This window comes from Cyprinus carpio, chromosome B16 (genome assembly GCF_018340385.1).
Source record: "Cyprinus carpio isolate SPL01 chromosome B16, ASM1834038v1, whole genome shotgun sequence".
Taxonomy (NCBI): domain Eukaryota; kingdom Metazoa; phylum Chordata; class Actinopteri; order Cypriniformes; family Cyprinidae; genus Cyprinus; species Cyprinus carpio.
In genome coordinates this window covers 28,204,913-28,220,777 of record NC_056612.1, presented here as the reverse complement: position 1 = coordinate 28,220,777, position 15,865 = coordinate 28,204,913, and the positions used below count along the sequence as shown (strand labels likewise).

At 34.1% G+C, this 15,865-nt stretch overlaps 1 pseudogene; it reads left to right on the top strand.

Annotated features, from left to right (window-relative positions):
• Window positions 1-13,387, top strand: part of LOC109058739 — a 50,316-nt pseudogene extending 36,929 nt beyond the window's left edge.
• The last annotated feature ends 2,478 nt before the right edge of the window (window positions 13,388-15,865 follow it).

Genomic DNA, 15,865 nt, shown 5'->3' with positions numbered 1-15,865 from the left:
CTTCGTTCAGTTACGTATTGCTGGTTTAAATTTTTGTTGTTTAGTTTTTTATTTTAGTTTTTATTTTTGTTACTTTTTGTTCAACTTTTAAGTTTTGTTTGTTTTTTAGTTGCCTGTTTTTTTTTTTGTTTTTTTTTTTGGCTTTGTTTTGACTTCTATTTAGCTTTAATTTTTATTTTTTTCTTACTTTTTATAGTGCCATTTAGCCACTTAGACAGACATTTAAAAAAAATTAAATTATTTTAATAAAATTATTACTTTTTTTTATTTTATTGAATTTTTTTTGTCTTATTTGGTTACATTTTTGTTTTATTTGTGTTTAGTTTTGTTTAGTTTTTTGTTCTTTTTTTAAAGGTTTTTTTTCTTTTTTAGATTTCTTTTGTTTTAATTTTATTTAGTTTTTTTTTTCATTTGGCTTTAATTTGTAGTTTTTTTTTTATTTATTTATTTATTTATTTTGCTTTAACTTTAATTAGGATTTTTATTAAAATGTGAAATATCTTGAGATTGTGTTCACCACAGATCTTATTTCATGCTTTTAAACAAAATCCCGGTCAAAAAAAGCCTATAACTTCAAGACGATTTAACTGGAAGAGCTAAGAAGCTGACTTCTTTATACGGGTTTTGGTCTACACTTAATTCCTGCAGCACTCTACTGTTATTAAAATAATTTTCCTTCTCACGTGTTCCAGGCGCGCCGCACGCCATTATGGCGGCTGCGTCAGGGGATGATGTCGGCTCGAGGAGACTTCCTGAACTACGGCTCTGTCTCACTGTCTGACGTTCCCATAACGACAGAGAGAGCATTCAGACGTTCTTCACTGTGCTGGACGTGTGTTAAGCTCAAACACGCGTGGCGTACGTCTTCCAGGCTCTCATCTACTGGATCAAAGCCATGAATCTGCAGACAACACTCGACACCACTCCAGATTGACCGGAAGAGTACACCACCCATAGTAGCGCTTCAAAACAAGATTTTTGTAGTTACATTTAGTGTGGATAATTAATGTCTTAAAGAATTTTTTTTTTAGCCTTTTTGTTGATATTTGACCGATATTTTAATATTTAAAATATAATATTTAATATATTTTAATATTATTAAATATTTTGAATTCGGTTGTGTTTTAAGAATTTGTTTTATTTCGTGCTTTTGACATTTTTAATCATTTAAAAAAAATAAAAAATTCTCTAGTTTTGATTTTATTTCCTTTTTAGTAATTTTAGTGTTTTTTTTTTCATTGAATATTTGTTTTAATTTATTTCAGCTTTTTCAAATTACTGAATGCTTTAACAATGGAAAAAAATATATATTTGAGAGATAATTTTCTTTTTTCTTTGAACTGGTTTACAATAGTTGTTCAAAAACTGACTAGTGAAAAGCTAATAGTTGTCATGATTAGCATCCTTTTCAAAACTTTTCAATTAAAACATAAAACAGTGATTTATCAACACTAACCCACTTCTCATTCATCAATTTTTTTTTTTTTAATTTTTTTTAATTTTTTTTTAAACTCATTTTATTGTTGTCTTAGTTGTTTTTTTTTTATTAATTTTTTAATTTTTTTTTTATATTGCAGGGTTACTATAGGTTATAAAACATAAAAAAAAAAAACAATTTTCATTACTTTAAAAAATATGTAAAAAAATATCGGGTATAAAAATTTATTTTTGGCTAGTTGCAGAGCTAGCATTTTTCACATTTAAATTTCGTTTTAACTTAATGTACTAAAATAAAATGTGAAGCTAAGAAAATAATAAAAAACTATATATGTACTAAAATTTACAACAAATTTACTAAGACTAGATAAAATTTAAAAGGAAACCCATAATATAAAAATACAAACTGGTTCAAAAACAATAAAAACGGAGGTAATCTCAGTGATGCTTAAAATAGCACTTATTGACACAGCCCATGTCTGTTTATCTCTGTTGTGAGATTTCTAAATACTTTTCTCATTCTGTGTCAGGAATCGTGAGCTGCTGGAGCTCGGCCTGGACAATGAGGACTCTGAGTCTGTTCAGAGACTTGGAGGAACGGCGAGGACACACAATCAGAGTGAGTATTTTTCTTTTTTTTTTTTTTTTTTTTTTTGAGTTGCTTCAGTTGCACACTGTGCACGAGCCTCACAAGCTGGAGTGAAGCTCCAGGTTCAGATGGAGTTGTCGAGTCTGCTGCTGTCAATCAAACGGCTTTCGTTTTACTCTGGGACTCCACACGGCTCCCAACCTGCAGGACAAGGACGGAGAGTCGGTCCCCTGCTGAGACCAGCCGGACAGCACCATCCGTTTTTCCACCGCTCGGACTCCATGGGACACTTCCTGGGACGTGCATCCCTCGCCAATGCAGTTTGAAGGCCCCTCGCCTGGATCGGCACCATTTCACGTTCTGGCTGACACGGCCGCGCTCTCCTACAGGTCAGACGGCGCCCGCGCTTTCCTCTATTCGAGGTTACTCCAGACGGTTGAATCTATTTAACACTGCTGTTTTTCTTCATCTCACAGCTGAAATACCAGGACGCCAGAGGGAGCTTGTGTATGGAGCGGTGACCAGTGAGAATGTTGTGATGCGATCGTAGAAAAGTGCTTGTGCAGTAAAGACATTAGGAGTTATGTCTATGTGTTGGACAAATGAAGATGCTTACGACGGAGGAAGCTGTGGAGTGGGCGGGGAAACACATTTTACTAACAATACTGACAGGATGGTGTCGTATCTCACGTGACTAGTATCGGTGATTGTGTAAGTTATATGAGATGTATATCGTTTGGCTGTTGAGTTTTTTGCTTTTATGAGAGGTATTAGAATCTTACCGGTGTTTTGTGCAAGCTGAACTCCGCAAACTAACAGCCGAGTTTAGTGTATCGTGAAAATTTGTTTTTGAAGGGGAGAAGCTTTAAAAAACCGACATATAGGAGTGTCTGTTAGAATTTAGCTGCAGTCAAGTCCAAACTTGACAAGTGGATATGTATGCAGTAAAAAAAATTTGATAAGGGATCCAAGGATTAGTTGTCCTAAAACAAAGGAGACGCAGACTTTGGTTTTTTTAGGGTCACGCTGTGATGCAGGTTTTGATTGCAATTCAAATGGTGACGTGTATATATATGCTGTATGTATGTATGTATGTAGCTGTCGGTGGATGTATGTATGTCTATATAAGTATGCAGAGCGATATATGTAGGACCGTATATATATATATATATATATATGTAATTACAATATATATAATATATGCTATATATTTATAACTATATATATATATATATATATTTATTTATATATTTATATTTATTTATAGATTTTAGATTATTTATTTATATATTTATATTTATGTATTTATATATTATCATATATATTTATTTATATATATATCTATATATGTATTTATATATTTATCTATTTATTTATTTATTTATATATATTTATATATATTTATTTATTTATATATATTTATTTATATATTTTTTATTTATTTATTTATATATATTTATATATATTTATTTATTTATATATATTTATTTATATATTTGTGTTTTTATAGTTTTATATAGTTATATACTTGCATGTATATATGGCTCGTGGTTGCGGTATATTAGGTAGAGATTTATTTGTATATTAACTATTATATGTGTCATTATTTATTTATGTTATATAGTATATCGGTGCATTACCTTTATAACTGGGTATAATCAGTTTATTTGTATTTTGTTTTATAGTGTATTTGTATATTTGGTTGTTTTCTATCTTATTCAATTACTTTTAACTGGGTTTGTGTTGTATGTATTTTTAATTTTACAACTTATATCTCGGTTCAGGTTTTGTTTTTATCTTATTCAATTAAAATTTATTTTTATTATTTGATTTTTACTTATTTTTTTTAATTAAATTAAGTTATCGGGGTGCAGTACGAAATTGCATTGCATCGATGAGCCGTTCTCCCAAACAGTGACGAGCAATTGCAGCACCCTCTGTTCACGGACCACAACCCATCCAACGTTGTGCATCCTCAGCGGAGGAGCCAGAGCGGTCGGGACGAGTCTGCCCCCGTGGTCTCAGCAACAGGCCCGCAATTCCTCAATACAAAGGACCGCATTTTTAGTACGGGTCCCGGTGGTGAGTCACCGATTCTCCGCGCGCGAACGATAGCCGTGTTGGCGGCAGACATGACGCGTGCGATGAGTCATGGGGTCACCGACGGAGGGGTGGCGGCGAGGGGGAACGCCGGGCATGCGGAGCAGGACATGGAATGCGTCTCTAAACGCCAGCCCGTGCCTCACGATCTGGCGGCACAGTTAAAGAGCAGCCTGCTGGCAGAGATCGGTTTGACCGAGAGCGACGGTCCTCCTCTTCCCACATTTATGTAAGTCAGCACACTCACAGATTCAGTAAAACAGCTGCGGACGACTCTGTGAGTGACGGTTCTCGTTCGTTTCCTCCAGTCCACACTGCAGCTTTATGGGGATGGTGATCTCTCGCGACATGCTGCTGGGACGCTGGCGGGCTGTTGTATCTGGAGCTGTTGGTCGGCGTGTCTTCATGGGAGGACGTGGGAAGCGGAAAACCGGGATCCATGGAGTACATGTGATGTGGGAGCAGAACCGGGATCTGTGAGTACAGCTCATTTTTGCAGTTTCTTTTGAGAGTAAGCACTTTATCTGCATTTTATTTATCGTAGATGATCCGTATGCACCAGGCCCCACACTTCAGCCTGCATGTGATTCACAGATTAACTGTATCATAGAGTGAAAGGTTATCATTTGCAGGTTTTCTCTTGCCAGTTAACACACTGAAGCAATTTCAGACCATTCAAAAAGAGAAGTTGAATTGGACTCAACTCTTTTGTCTCTTAAAGTTAAATTTTGGTAGCAACGGAGACCGCCGCCCTGCCCAACTCTTTTGTCTCTTAAAGTTAAATTCCCGTTTAGGATTTGTGCCTTTGGTCTTAAAGAGACCGCAGACTTATTACATTTTTGCACCTGAATACTACTGTACCTGACTTCATTTGTAACTTATGTTGTATTCTTCTTTGCATGTGATTTGTGTACTTAAAGTAAGCTTTTATCAATATATGAAAAGCAAACTTTTTCGTTTATTTTTTTTTTTTTTTTTTTTTTGTTGAGTACCGAAAAAAAATGATCTGATCCATGACTCAGCTGAGTAGATAGCCGCATGCTCTACGCCCAGTGCTAAACCTCTCCTTTGAACGGTGTGCAGCGATCCTGACTGAACGCGCTAACTGAACGGCGTCAGGCTTTCGACACCAGGTAGAACAAAGCGAAGGAGTTCCAAGTTCCGGCGCGCCGATGGAGAAGCCGAGGAACCTGCAGGTCACGTGATCTGGCCCTGGAGGTGGACCGCGACCGAGAGCAGCTCATCCAGCAGACCATGCGAGGTAGAGGTGCAACGCTTAGCAGGCTTCGCCGTCAGCTGCACCACTACACCCAAGTGCAGCAGTGCACCCGCGCCCAAAGTGATCTCTCAAGGATGAACCTGGCAGATGGTGCAGCGGAGTGGCGCTGGAGCTGTTTTACAGACGCCGCTTTTACACGGCTATCGCACAGGCCTTCCTCTCCAACGACAAGCTGCCCAATCTGGACTGCGTACAGAGTGTTGGCTAGGGGTTTGTGGCTATTTGTATTTGAACATTTCCTTTTGTTTTTAGCAGCTTTTACGTGCACCTTTTTTAAAAATTCTAATTCCTAAATAGTTTTTATATTTTTCCAGGATCATTTTTGTCTGAAAGTGATGCTCATGTTGTCTGTGTCTTTGCAGATCTTATGCAGCGGCTGAGGAACCGAGACCGTGAGCGTGAGAGGAGGAGCGGAGGACTGAGAGCTGCATCTAGACGAGACCGTGACAGGTGGCTTTTTTTTTAAACACCATTGTTCGAAATGATCATTTTAATAATTATTTAAAATGTGAGAATCTATCATAATCTATAATCTGATATATTCATGTATTTTCTGGCAAAATAAATTTATGCAATGTGTCTGTGTTTTTTTTTTTTAATACCATTATTTAAAACTATTTAAGTATTTAAAATAAAATAATCTTTCTTGATATATTCATGTATTTTCTGGGTAAGATAAGTTTAAGCATTATCATTTATTTATACACACACACACTCACACACACACACAGACACAATTTCATGTATTTTCTGGGTAACACAGAAACACACAATAATTATAATAAGTAGTATTATTATTTTTTAAAGATACTCTTTCAGGATATATTCATCTGTTTCCTGGCACAATAAATTAAAGCAATGTTAATTTTAAGGAAATGTTTTAAAATGCCCTTATTTAATAATTATTTAAAATAAAATAATCTTTCGTAATATATTCATGTATTTTGTGGAATTAAGGAAATGTTTTAAAATGCCCTTATTTAATAATTATTGTTTGTTTTAATATGCCATTATTAAACTTATTATAGTAAAAAAAAGATAACTATTATAGTTTTTTTGTTTTTTTTGTTTTAACAAAACTTTTTTTTTTTTTTTTTTTTTTTACACTAAACTTTTTTTTTAAATAAAATGTTCTTTTTTTTGGCAATGGTATTTTTTTTTTTTTTTGTAAATTTTATTTGTATACATGTTCATGTTTGGTATTTTTTTTAATGATGTGTGTCGTGGTCGTGTAGGTTCAGGTGGTGTGTCATTGTGTAATATTTAAGTTTTATATATAATTATTTATTTACGTATTGAATATTTTTTTGGGCAAGGGACATCCAGGAGACAGCTCGTCGGACGACACAGCGCACACGGCCGTTCAGACCTGCATCAGAAGGGAACCCGAGTGATGAACCGGAGCCACTGCCGGCTCACAGACAAGCTCTAGGAGAGAGACTGTAACCCCGAGTGACGCCAAGCAGCAGTTAGACCGCATCTGAGGTCTTAATCCATCACGCTGACCTAGGAGAGAGACTTTACCCACGAGTGCACGCCATGCAGCCGGTGGTGTGGTTTTGTCTTCAGGGGTTTGTATGTAAGGTAAAAGTGTTGCTTTTTTTGGGTTTTTAATTCCCGCTCAGCTGCTGCTGGGTTTGTGGGTAGTGAGGACTCTCTCAGAGCCCGTGTGGAAGAGGCCATGGAGCTCCTCATAACTCACGGAAGGTGAGAACATGTCACACATGCAAATACAAAATCCTTGCTATGATGAATATTGGAGCATCTGAAAAAAAAAAAAAATGACATGCATTTAATTCATAATGTAAATAATTGCATGCAGAATTACATAAATAACTGCGTACATAATTATGAAATTACTATTATAGCATTCCATAATTAGATACACGCATATCTACCATTTTAGTTCTTACAAATTAGTGAATATAGTGTTATGGTAATAGTGTTAAGTAAAATGAAATATTAAATGTATTTAATAATTAAATGATAAAATAACTTAAATAATTATGTAGATAATTATGCAATTTATGTAATTATAGTAGTTAATAATTTGTTTGTTTTAACATATTTAATCATTATTAAATATGATATTTGAAATAAAAGTGACATAATTATTGAATGTTATAAAATGTATTAATTTTTTACATTATTAAATTAGTATAATTTTTAAGAATTACATAAACTACATTTAATTATGTGCATAATTTAGTTTTTGATTATTATTATAGTATTGAATAATTATGTATATTTAACATTTTAATTATCAAACTGTTTAATTATTAATATTACATAATTATTGTTTTTTTATGTTTTATATATATATATATATTATATATATATATATATATATATATATTATATATCATATCTATATATATATATATATATATATATATATATATATAAACTAATTAAATTATTACTGTGTTTTAAAATATTACATTAATGTATTTAGTGTTAAGCAGTTGATTTTATGGTGACCTGGATATTTTTGTCTCTTTTTTTTGTGTTATGATTTTGTTTTTATGGTGACCTGGATATTGCGTTTCTCTCTGTTCAGGAGAGGAAAACGCGTGCTGACAGTATACTGGACCTCGGGCCTCCTTCGACACTCCTGAACAAGCCACAGGTTGATGCGTCCAAAAACCCTAAAGACACGCTTCTTCGCTGGTCCTTCCATGCAATCAGGTCTAGATGTCAGCACTAAACTCTCTTCTTATCATTTAGAGCTGTACTGGGTTTTGGAGTTGCTCTGTTGTTTTTTGGACATTGTTGATGTTACATCTCTGATCTGAATTTAATTGTAATTTCATATTCCACCAGCAGGAGAACCGAAAGAGGCACGGTTCGACCCGCAGTGTGGTTGACATGGAGCTGGACGACCCAGAGGATGGAGATGATAACGCTCCTCTGTTCTATCAACCCGGCAAGAGAGGCTTCTACTCGCCCCGTCCAGGAGGGGATTCTGATGGCCAGGTTCAAGTGATTAAGTCGGAGGCCAGGCTCAACTGCTTCCGTAACATCGGCAGGTGCGAGAGACGTTCACCTGGTGTGTATTTGTGAGAATTAACCCTGATTGTTATGTTTTAGATCCTTGGCTTATGTCTGTTACAGAATGAACTTTGCCCCATCACCCTCAACAGACACGTGATCAAGGTGTTGCTCGGCAGGAAGGTGAATGTCTGAATGTTAATACATCTGTAATAGTGACAGGTTTAAGCTCATATCACTGCAGGATATTACTAAGGATGGGCCCTATGAAATTCATTACATTTTTCCCTAATTCTGTTATAATTTTTCTGGGTTCAAATTTCGTTTTAATGGTTAAATACAGTTTTAGTAAAAGCGTGTCTGATTAATTCAACTCATGAAACTTTGAATGAATTGTTAAATTATGTGTTTCATGATTACAATTAATGAGACATGCTTTTTGATTACTAAAATTTCATTAAAACTATAAAACGGAAAACAGAATTTGAAAAAAAAAAAAAATTAAGGAAAAATAAAACTGATTTCACAGAGCTCTAAAAATGTATTTTTTGTTATGCAATTCAGTATCAATTTATTGGAAGATTTAACAAAATTAACCTTTTTATGGCCCTATGAATTTTTTTTCTAGATTCCATTTTAATGGTTAAATTTAATTTTAATAATTAAAAAACATGTCTAATTAATTGTACTCATGAAACTTAAACTAAATTAATTTGTTTAATTACTAACATTTAATTTAACCATTAAAACAGAAAATAGAATTTGGAAAAATTAAAACAAAATTTCACAGGGGGTTCTGTGGGGGCTGTATTTTTTATTTTTGGTTTTTTTTTTTTTTTTTTTTTTTTTTTTACGGCCCTATGAAATTTTTCTGTTATCTTTTTTTTTTTTTTTTTTTTAATGTAAGTGTTTTTTCCCCCCAAATTTAGTTTTTAATTTTCCAAATTCCTGTTTATTCAAAAAAGTTTTCATGATTTCATTTAATCAGAATAAAACTAATGTAATGGGTCCCTGAAAAGGTAATTTTTGTTTAACAAGTTTAACTACATTTTTTTTTTTTTTAGGGCCAAATTGAGTTTATTTTTTATTTTAAATTTTTCTATTGCGCTTAAATGGTATAAATATCAATAATAAAAACCCTGTCCAATCAATTGCATTTATAAAACTTTAACAATTGATGTTTTGAAATGTTTTGTTTTTTAGTCTCCTTTATGAATTTATAATTTAATACTAATCTATTGTCCAAAATTGTGGCAATCAAATTAAATACGTTTCTTTTTTCCCCCTTTAAAATCGATATACTTTAAGTTTAATTGGTATGACTGGATACTGTGTTCTCCATCACAGGAATCATACTCAGGTGTGCGTTCTCTTGTCTGCAGGTCAACTGGCACGACTTTGCGTTCTTCGACCCGGTGATGTACGAGAGCTTGCGGCAGCTGATCCGTCACTCTCAGACCGAGGAGGCGGAGGCTGTGTTTGCAGCGATGGACCTGGCCTTCGCTATCGACCTCTGCAAGGAGGAGGGATCTGGACAGGTAACGGCTGCGTTCTCCCTTTGCGTCAGCGTTAGAGCTGGGTGTGTGCACATGACTGAAGGTTTCCTGCTGCATCTGCAGGTGGAGCTCCTGGCCGGCGGGGTCAACATGCCTGTGACGCCTCTGAACGTGTACGAGTACGTGAGGAGATACGCGGAGCACCGGATGCTGGTGGTGGCAGAACAGCCTCTGCATGTGAGTGCACTTCACTCCTGCTTTTCAGATCTCAAAGAGCCAGAAATCTGACCATCTGGACTCGGCTTGCTGTGATAGCCGGTGTTTACCAGAGCTGGAACCAGAGGACACGTTAACTAGAAAATGTGCCAATATGTCCTCACTGTCATGATCTTATTTCGCAGTTTGCATTTGGCTTGATGTGTTGGAAGGTGTCTTCAATGTCTGGATCTTATTTTTTTGGCCAGAAGAGCGGACAGTTAGAGAAAGAACACGCTCATTTACAGTTGTGCATTCAGCAGATGCTTTTATCCAGTGTGACTTCCACTGCATTCAAGCTAAACGGTTTTTGAGTGTTTGAACTCATCTTTTAATTGTTTGAGGTATTTTTTTGTTACATGTTCTCTCATCTGTCCCATTGCTTTGTAAAAATTCTGCCAAAAATAAGCAGCAGCATGCAGAAGTGTAAGTGAGGATGTTGTTTTGCAGGCCATGCGGAAGGGTCTTCTGGATGTGCTTCCGAAGAACGCTCTGGAGGACCTGACGGCTGAGGACTTCAGACTGCTGGTCAACGGCTGTGGAGAAGTCAACGTCCAGATGCTCATTAGTTTCACCTCTTTCAATGATGAGTCAGGTACATTAGTGGATCTCCAAGATGCTTGCTTTTTCATAAGAACTTGATTTGAAAATGTTACAGTTTGGAATCTTTATTCCATTTGTAACAATTGTAACATTGTTTCTTTTTTGAAAATTCTAATTAGTCACAATAGTATTTTTTGTAAGACTTTTTAAGATTTTTATGCACGATTTGGGACGAGATAAATCTTACACAATCTTTCCTCAAATCTTACAAGGTTTCTGCAGGTCTTAAAAATGTAGGTCTTAACTCAGCAGAAAGTCTTAAATTCATTAAGGCTTAATATTCAATTTTGCATGCACTGCAAATAAAAGAAAGTTTTCCAATACAATTATCTAAAAATTCTTAAATCGAGATCGATTTACTTTAAATGCAAAATGAAGATATCAAGTCTTGCTTTCTGAGAAATTTAAAACTAAAATCACTAAACATTTTGTGACTGGAAAAACTGAAATAAAAGTAAAACATAAAAGAAAAACAAAAATTCAGCTTGTTGCCAAGGCGATATGTCTAATTAATTTAGTAGTAAGATCTGAACTTGTAACTTGAAGTGCTGAAATGAATTCTTAAACTGACATAAAAATTAATAAAAACTATAAAGACATAATAAAAGCTATAATTAATAAAAATGACAAAAGCACACAACAGAATTGCTAAAACTGAAAAAAAAAAAAAAAAATTAAAATACGGGAAAAAAAAAACCTTTAACAGTATCTCAGTGATACTAAAATATGTGTTCAACACATGGGATGCAAACAGAGCTTTAATTGCTAATCTTTAATGTGATATTCCAGTTTAATGTGCGACTTTGGATGGAAGCATAACTATTTAATATAAAGCACTTTTTTCATTATTACACAATTGCTATATTTTTATGTTTTAAGAAAAATATTGTTTAACTATTCTATATAGTTAGTGTATAATTGTGAGTTTTTGTTAGACGTCATTGAATACAAAGCATATTTTGTTTTTAATGATATTATGCAATGACTTTTCTGCTTGTATGGAATGAAATAAATCCGATCCAGTTGTTCAGATGTTGGTATTGGTAAGTGAAGAATTTTGTATTTTGTTTTTTGTTGTTGATTGTTTGTTTTTGATCGTCCAGGTGAGAATGCTGAGAAGCTGCTGCAGTTCAAGCGCTGGTTCTGGTCCATCGTTGAGAAGATGAGCATGACTGAGCGGCAGGACCTGGTAAAAACTTCTTTTTAATTTATTCTTTTTTTGTGCTGTGAATTAGTGCTTGGATGATTCGTGGATGGATTGTTTGTTCTGGATTGATTGTTATGTGTTTTTTTTGGGATGTTTTGGGGATGAGTTGTTTAGAAACAGCTGTACTCTGCTTGCATCCAAATCCTTACACACACACATACATTTAACCACTTACATGACTTCGTGAGCATTTGAGTGTGCGGTTAAAAACTAGCCTAGAGCACCATCTGCTGTTAAAAACTAAGCTCAGAATCGATTCCAGAGAGAATCGTGTTCCATTCCAATAATCTCACAAATCGAGATGCATCTTTTATTTATTTTTTTTGTCCCAGCTCCACTTTGATATGAATTCATGTAAACCTAGAGCTGCACGATTAATCCAATGTGATTGTCATGTGCATCTTGTCAGTAAAGCCGGTTCTGTGATTAATATTAAGTCACCTGCTTTCAGATGGAGCAGCATTTACTACACAGAGCTGTAGTAGCTTCTCAGTGAACTACAGCTCTGTGTAGTAAATGCTGCTCTATCTGAAAGCACATGAAAATACCACATTTAATAACATGTTTTTACTCCGAACTCACTTCATAGCGTTAGTAGACAAATGAGGACAACAGAAGCAATCCGAATCAACAAAAGAGCAATGATACCAAGTGCTATAACAAGTCTCTGTTAGCTTAACACAGTACACGTATCGAGGTTTTTTTTTATTATTTAATAAAAAAAAAAAATGAATAGAAAATAAATGGAGCAAGCTAGAGTTAGAGGCCTTTTTTGGTTTGTTAATTGTATTATAAATAAAAAGAAATGGAGTACAAAAAGATTAGAAAAGCTAGTGTTAGAATAGAGAGTGCTAGAGTTAGAGGGTCAAATAAAGATGGAGGAGACGTGTTTTAAGCTGATTCTTGAAGATGGCTAAGGACTCAGCTGCTGGGATCTTCTTGATGTTGAATTAAGCGAATCTGCAGGACCGGGCAGTCAGCTGATCATAACTCCATTTCATTTCGATTCATCGTGCAGCTCTGCTAAACCCCGTGCCAGATGTTAATGCATTGGTGTGTGCCGCCCGCAGGTGTACTTCTGGACGTCCAGCCCGTCTCTGCCGGCCAGTGAAGAAGGCTTCCAGCCCATGCCCTCCATCACCATCCGGCCGCCGGATGACCAGCACCTGCCCACCGCCAACACCTGCATCTCTCGCCTCTACGTGCCACTGTACTCTTCCAAACAGATTCTGAAACAGAAACTTTTACTAGCCATCAAGACCAAGAACTTCGGTTTTGTGTAGACGAACGAAACCAGTTTAATCGTTGTGTAATATTACTAGTACCATTTTTGTAGATTTATTTTTTGTCTATACAATTTTATGAAATGTAAAAAGTGCTGTCGCATCCCTGGCAGTCTTTTTTTTTTTTTTTTTTTTTTTGTCTGCGTTGCAAACGTTAGACGGCTTGTTCTTAATTTCTTTTTATTTTATTTCTGTTATCCGAGTATAATGCAACATTCCTGCATTGGCTTTTGCAAAGTTGAAGCCTGCAGCTCCATTGGCTTGAACTGTAACTTCCCGTGACTTTGGCCCGACGGTAAACTGTCCGCCAAACCCAGCCAAAGATGACAGCAGGAGTATTTAAAGAAAAAGAAAGCTTACACTGTGATTTATGATTTTTTTTTCTTTTTTTGTTTTTTTCTTTCTTTTTTATTGATTATTACTATCATTGAAATATTACTATCACTGAGAGTTCACTGCTGCCTTTGTGGAAAGTCATTTTTCTTGTATAGAGGGAGTAGGGAATTTCAAAAATAAACTTGGATGCAAACTAGTCTTGTGCTGCTTCTTTTCGAGTACTTCGTTAACACTTTACAAAAAGGTCTCATTTGTTAATGCATTAACTACAGCATTTATTAACCTTTAATAATAATGTTCACAGTGCATTAACTAATGTTAACAGATAAAATGTTAGATTTTAATGTTCTGGTAAATGTTGAACTTAACGTGAAATAAGATTAATAAATGCTGTATAAAGTTGTTCTTGTTAACAAATTAAACCTTATTGTAAATTGTTTCCAATACATCTATCTATATATATACACATTTGTAACAGTGTATGGAATGTCCCACTGTATTGAAAGGCTTTTCATTTTAATTGTTTTATAAATAAATAAAATAATTAAACCTTATTGTAAATTATGGGCAAATGTTGGAATAACAGGCGTAGCTTGCAAAATATTCCTAAACACTAAATGATAGTATCAATAAGTAAAAGCAAAAAGGTTACATGAAGCAGTGCTTTAAGCTGTGGTCACTTTAGTCATTTTGTCATAAGATACTGTGAATTTAATTCATAAGCAGGATGATGAAGCTGTTTTTTTTTAATTAATACTGAAGTGGGTTACATGAAGCAGTAGTATTTACTACAGATTTATAATCCTTATTAAATGCCTTTTTAATTTAATATTTGTTTTTTTAAGTATAATACTTTTCTATTTAATTTTTGTTTTGTTTATATAAATGTTTTTGTAGTATATAAATTTCTGTTTACCTATTTTTGAATGTTGTGGTGAAATGTTTTTGAATGACTTTGTATTATTTTTGTACTAAATTGTATTTGATTTACTTTAATGAATTGCAGTTTTTTTAGTATTGAATTGCAAAGTCGCAGTAGTGTATATCCAACGATGAATTATAATGTTATTTCGCTAAATTACACATGCACCGTATCGATTTACTATTTGTTTCTAGTGTTTTGATAACATTTGGTTGCAGACATTTATAACTCATAATTTAATGTTATTTTGTAATTTAAAAGTGTGGTATTTTGTTTATTGTTGTTTTTTGTGTTTTGAGCATTTGTTTTGCATTTAGGTATAATGCTTTTGGTGGTTTGTGAATGGGATGTTTTGTCGTTTTATTAATGGGATTTCTTATTTTAAAATTATATTATTTTTTTTTAGATAGTATTGTATTAGTAAATGAATTAAATATAGATTTAATTATGTATGCTGTAGAGTTTGTTTTTTTTTTGTTTTTGTTAAGTATAGTCTACTAATAAACTATTTTATAATTTTTTAATTGATTTGATATTTGATAGGAAATTTATTTGGAGGAAAATCTGTTTAATGGGTTTAAAAAGGTTAGATGTTGTAAGTGTTGACCAGTATAGGAATTTATAATAGACATTGTGCGTCAGAGAAAAAAGTGTGCATGTTTATATTTTTGTTTTGTATTTTATTTTTTTTTTGTGTATCGTTTGATTTCTTGTAGTCAACAAACGTTATCACGTGCATTGTAATGTTCGCAGCAGTTATCAAAGTAGACCGTGAAGATTTTTAAAGGAACAGTTCATGCATAAAATCATACAATGGTGTGGAAATAGCCTGCAAACGAAAAACAAGGCAACGAGTGCATAGCCTGCAAACGAAAAACAAGGCAACGAGTGCAGCGCAGAAAAGGGGCGGAGCTACATAAAGTTTATGGCTAAAACCACAAAAACTGTAGGTTTTTTTTTTGTTTAATGTTGTTTATCGCTAAAACCACAAATACTGTAGGTTTTTTTTTTGTATAAATTGTGTGTTTTGTGATTGACTTTTTCTTGTTTTTGGATAGATGTGATTTTCCAGTGCGTTAAATATTTTGCAGTGTTATGGATTGCAATGACAAAAATACTACCGTACTTCTGTATAATAAACAGATGCTACGATCAAGACTTGACAAATACAAATCGGGTTTCAAATACATTATAACCTTTGAAAGAAAAAAAAACACTGCGACTTTTCCGAGCAAACGCCAAACAAATCTTTAAAACAAAACTGTCATAGGTAACTTCCCCGTTTGAGTGTTTCTGCATGCAACTGACAAAAATAAAAAATACATGATGGTGCTGTGTTTTGTGTTTGTCTTTATATGTATAAAAAA